Raw genomic sequence first — 6,457 nt, forward strand, 5'->3', positions numbered from 1 at the left:
CCCAGCGGTACGGTCGTGTACGTTTGGCGGAGGCTGAGCTTGCATGATGGCCTTTCCTTTCTCATTTCGAACTCCCATATGCATTAAGAAAATAAAATTTGTTAGAAAACACGTTAATTGACTAAAAAACTTATAAAGTAAAAAAAATCAGCAAATAATAGCAAAAAAACACGGTTTTTTTAAAAAAAAATTAAACGTACCGCGAACGAAAGTGGAAATTGCACGTTTGACCATGGATCAAACCAACAAAACCAACGTTTGACCATGGCCAAACGTGCAAAATCCATGTTTACCATGGCACAAACAGTCAAACCCTTAGTTCACCATGGTAGAAAAGAAGGAAATTTACGTTTCACCATGGATGAACGTTAGAAATCAACGTTTCTCCATGGTTGAACGTAGCTTTCCAACGTTCTTCCATGGTTGAACGTTCCTTTCCTCCGTTTCTCCGTGGTGAAACGAAAATTTCTCACATTTCAACCACGGATTCCCCTTTCCCCTATTTTTTCGACTCAAAATCAACACAACCAACAACATTAATCGACATATAATTCAGCCTATTTTGCAAACAACAATACAATTACAACTAATTAGCAACAAATTAACACAAAACCACTAACCAACTCAATAATAATTCAACTAATTGGATACATTCTAAAACATAGACTAAAATACACCTAATTCAATTATTACTACCAAATCCATTCAATTTAATCGATTAGCAATAAAAATAAAGGAAAGAAAACTATTTAATTTCATAGTTTAACTCAATTAGATTCAATTTCTAAACTAATTTAACGAAAATAAAAAAAGAAAGGAAAAGTCACTTACCTTGTATGTAGCAGTGGCAGTGGCGTGGTGTCAGCGGCAGCGATGTGGTGGTAGCAGCGGCGTGGTGGTAGCAGCGGTGTGGTAGTGGCCGAGACGAATGAGTGTTGGTGGAAGTTGATTTTTGAGTTTTTTGAATTAGAGAGAATAGAGAGAATGATGTTTGTGTTAGTGAGATAGTAGGGGCAATTGTCGTCTTTTTTTTTTGAAAAACGTCGTCGACGTTTACTAAAACGTCGTCGATATTTACGAATCGGGTTATTTTTGCATTAGAGATGGTATTGTAAAGTATTTACTCGAATTTTTTAATGAATACTATGCTCATTTCACATATTTAAATATAAAAGACCAAGGCACGTTTTTATTGATACACTACCGACTTGGTTCTACTTAGCATTTCACCAAATCGGGGTATCAGGCGAGGTGCAACAAATAGTATATACTAAAGATGTATACACAGAGTGTATTTAATATTTACACTAAAGTGCAAATCCTATAGTATTAGTATAGAAGATAAATGATCAAGGATTGATACAAAATGATTTTGAAACGGTTTTACCATAAATTTACTATGACACGATTTTATAATTTAAAGAAAAAATAATAATGTTATAATAAAAATGTGCAAATCACGGTTAAAGTCAAGATAAGTACGTTTATTATGAAAATAAATAAGAAATTGAAGTCATTTTAAGTCGCAATAAACAGTAAAAAGATCAAAAACATACTCCCACCTATCCACTCCAAAGGTAATATGGATCCAGTTTTTCTCTCACAAAAAGTGGGTCTATGTTACCTTTGGACTGGATGGAAGGGAGTATAAAAGTGGTACCGAAAGACCGAGTTACCCAAGTATTTTTTGCATTATGGTACTAGGAAAGATATTACGATGTATAATGGACAAAATTGCTAAAGACCGCCTCTATATTACTCATCTAGTTCCTAATGTTCATTTCACTTTTCAACTTTGTATTTCACTCTTAAACACTCTCTAAACTAATTTTTATCGATAATTAAATAAATAAGTGACTGTGACCCATTTACGATAATTAATAAACAACTACGATTAAATTAGAAACAAAAATGACGATTATAAACGTAAAACTTGGGGTGGTCTTTAGCAAGGTAGAAGCTTTCAGCCTAGTTAGGTACAACTGTACAAGTACTATTCAGTATTCACCGATTAGTAGTCTATAAATGCATGAGAGCATGAGTCGTGCATTGCCATTTTTGGTCACGGTACTCTTTCAGCATTTTAACTGCATTGAAAATTTGAAATATAGGATTATTGTCCTGTGATCTCTTCATTTCAATTATTGTCCTCACACCTCTTCATTTCAATTATTGTCCAACCTCAAACTATCGTTTCCGTAAAATCTTAAACTGAGAAAAAAGCCTTCCAAAAACAAAAACAAAATAAAAAATAAAATAAAAAAAACTACAACTACAATATGATGATGGAATTGGTTCATTCTTTTTGAAGCGGTTTTTTTAAAATTTTAAAATCAAAATTGAAAATGAGAGAAAAGGTAGGTAGTGGATGATATTTGGGGTTTTAATTATTAAAGGATAAAAAGGTAACTTTTAGGGTGCGAGATGAGTAAAATTAAAATAAAACAATATAAGGAATATTTGGTATTACAAAATTTATTTCTAGGTTCCCTCTTTAGAAACTGAATCGAGAATAGAAAATTTTCTATGTAATAATAGAAAATTGGAGGGAATATTTGACTTATTAGGTGTGAGAAGTAGAATCATTGTGAGAAGTTTTCTTTAAACTGACAGTAGTAATTATTATGCTAAAGGGAGTTAAGCTCCGTTTGGCAAGGTATTTCAGGTACCTGATTTGGTCAAAGTAGCTTATTTGATCAAAATTTCAGGTGCCTTATTTTTTTGTAAGCGTTTGGCAAGTAGCTTATTTGACCAAATAAGCTACCTGAAATGAAATGCTATCTAGAGTAGTATTTGACATTTTAGGTACCTGGTTTGGTTTGATTTTTCGTTTTTACCCTTTAAATCTATACTATTAAAAATTATCATATTCTTTTACGTCATTTCATCAAAATCAGTTATCTTTTCAGTTAGTTTGGCAAACATTTTTTTATATAATCAACTACCTTATCGATTCCTAACTTTCAGCTACCTTATCAGTTATCTCTTCAGGTTTCAGTTACCTTTTCAGTTTTCAGCTACCTTTTCAGGTTTCAGCTACCTTTTCAGTTAATTTTACCAAACAGAGCGTTAATTACGTACTAAGTAAAATGGTGTATAGCAAGTCTCTTGAAACTCAATCCGTATATCTTCAGACGGTCTGAACACCATTTTTTAAAATAATATAACCGTTTAATGACAAAATGTTATAACTAAAGTTATCACTTTTTACCCTGAAATGATGGCAATATTTTATCATAAAATAATAACACTTTATCGTAAAATGATAACATTTTGTCTCTCTTATTTCAGACGGGAAAAAGCCCGTCTGAAATAAGAATTTGTGCATATTTATAGAGCAAAGGTGGGACCTTCTAGATTTTTTATCTTTTATTTTAATTGCAAATTCCGTTTTTTGACTGGTAAAAGAGAGGTTGCATCATGTATTCATGTAAAGGTAGGTTAAAACTTTAAGAGGGTTGTTGATAAATACATAGTACAAAATAAATGAAATATATGATTGGAGGGAAAGATGATTAAAAAAAGGGTAATTTGGTCCTTTATTCGGGTGATACTAGCCATTTACGCGCGATAAAAAGAAAACGTTTTATTGTATTTAATACTCCGTATTTATAAATTTGTATTCGGACAAATTTGACATCTTTTGTTGATGTCGTATGACTTCTAATTAATAAAATTGATCTACTCGCTAAAAAACCATTACATAATTGAAAGTGTGAATTGTACACCTGCCAAAACTAATCCAACCTAAATCCCAAACCCGAGAAAAAAATCGAGTCGCGGGCCATTTGATCAGCTCAAAATGCGCTATATCACATTCTCTAGTAGATATAAGTTCACAAAGTAATGGCTGATGTAACATCACCAAAGTAATGGCTGATGTAATTGGTACAATTATTTTCACCTGCACCAAAGTAATGGCTGATGTAATTGGTACAATTTTTTTTACCTACTGGTTCAGATGAGGCTTTGAGTTGGTCACATGATACTAATTGAAATGAGGGCGGATCCTCTCCAGTTCGCACAAGAACTGGAGGGTCCAATTCATGTACTAAGATTCTGCCACGTATCTTAAACCACAATCAATGGCTGCAATTATAAGTTGTAGTTTATCCTTTCGTTTTTATATTCTTTTCCCCTTAATTACTTAGCACACTACCTTCTTCACTGAACTCTAAAATGTATTCATCCCCACATGTCCACCATTATTACTTTATTAGCACCCAACATGTCCACCATTATCATTCATGAAGCTATCATTTATAAAACTAATACACTTAATTTGAAATCTTTAACGGAAAAATACCAAAACATAAATGAAAGGCAGCAAATCAAAATCTAAGGTTTTTTTAAAGATGACAAAACTCGTTGTTTGTCATCCTCAATTCATGAAATCTCAAAATCATTTCAAATTTCGATTTCAATTGTAAGATCTCCACTAGTCCACCACTATCATTTAAGAAAGTTCCTCATTTCATGACTCAAAATCTCAAAATTCACATAAAGATTCATCAAAGAAGACATACGATCAAAAAAAAAAACTTGCTTTCACTCATGAAATGATTTTTATAGAACATTAATTTAAAAAAAAAAAAAAAAACTCCAATTTATATGACCCATAAAAAATAAATGGGAATTAAGGTAAGATTTGTGGGTTTTTCACCTTTTTTGTGATAATCTTGAAGAAACCACAATAGTCCACCTTTTTTTGTTAATAATAGGGTTTTTTGATAACTGCTACCACATGTAATTCAGATTTTACCAACTGCCACCAAAGTAAAATTTGTTTAAAAACTGCTACCAATATTGTTGGTTCGGTTTAAAACTAACTACCAAATGAGCACGAACCTCCTATTTGCGCGTGAAAATACAGTAATACCCCTATTTTACACTCCTCTCTCTCATATCAACCCATTACCCAAACCTATCCCCCTTTTAACCTATTATTCAACATAATTAACTTCACTATCACTCATATTCAACCTAATTAGCTTCTCATTTTAAAATTAGCCGCTCATCATCAGCCACCAATCAGCCGCTCATCATCACCGTTATACTCACCACGAGCCGCCATAGCCTGAGCCACCATGAGGCAACAAAGACCGCCACTCCACTACCGCCGCGACTCGAGCAATGCCCGGCCAATAAATCGAGAATCCGCCTCACCGCCAGCAACCACAAACCACCAGAGGCGACCCCATTCACGACCTTGCTCGATATTAGGCTAGCTCAGAACCGATCTCAGGCGTGCATCACCACCGCTGTTACATCCCAAGTACAACATACTCCGTCGTACACCAGCAGCAACAAAACCCGACTTGGCACAGTACTAGCAGTCCGCAACCTAGAAACAAGCACCATCATCAGCAATCGACCGAGCCCAGAAAATGCCGACCACCGGAGTCCAGCGATCTAACAACCAGCAGTCTTCTGCATCAACCCCTCGACACTAGTACCAAACTCCCCAGAAAATAACCCAGAAAACACTAGTACCAAACTCCCCAGTTCATCGACCCAACTAACAAAGCACACCCAAGATTGAAAATTGATCCAAACCCTTTTCTCGAAATCAAAATTAAACTCTAATTAAACCAAACCCACAAAAAAAATTGATTAATAAGGGAGAAATTCAAGAGCTAATAGCTTTTAAAATTAGGGTTTTTAGCACCAATGTTTAGGGATTTTTAGGGAAATAATTGATGTCTACTGTTCAGTAAAAAAACATTGATGATGAAAAGATGAGATATGAATGAGAATCAGATTAATGGAATAAAGAGAGAGTGAGTGAGAATGAGAATTGAAATTGGTGGAAATTGAAAATGAATGAGATGTGTGATGAATGGATGAATTAGAAATACAAGGGAGGGGGGTAAGGGCATTAAAGGAAGAAACAATAGAACTTAAGATAAGATTTTGAGATGGACGGCTGAGATCATCTCTATTTGCGTCCTAACCTCATTGGGTAGTTAGTTTTAAACCGAACCAACAATGTTGGTAGCAGTTTTTTAAAAAAAAATATGTTGGTAGCAGTTGGTAAAAAATGAGTTACTTGTGGTAGCAGTTATCAAGATAAAAAATAAGCTGGAATTTTAATAAATTTTTGATAGTGGGTATTTGTTTTATTTTACACCAGGGAGGAAGATATAAATTTTTACAGTCGTTGGTTCTATTGTATAACACGTGTCAGTATCTGCATATATGAATCGGTCCCTCGAGAGGATCCGCGCGCAATTGAAATGAAGAGATCACAAGATAATAATTCAATATTTCAAATTTTCAATACAGTTAAAATGCTGAAAAAGTACCGTAACCAAAAATGGCGACTCATGATGTCATGCATTTATAGACTACTAACCGGGGAATACTGAATAGTACTTGTACGGTTGTACCTAACTAGGCTGAAAGCTTCTACCTTGCTGAAGACCGCCCCTAGTTTTACATTTTTAATCGTCATTTT

This window comes from Silene latifolia, chromosome 5 (assembly GCF_048544455.1).
Source record: "Silene latifolia isolate original U9 population chromosome 5, ASM4854445v1, whole genome shotgun sequence".
NCBI classification, from domain to species: domain Eukaryota; kingdom Viridiplantae; phylum Streptophyta; class Magnoliopsida; order Caryophyllales; family Caryophyllaceae; genus Silene; species Silene latifolia.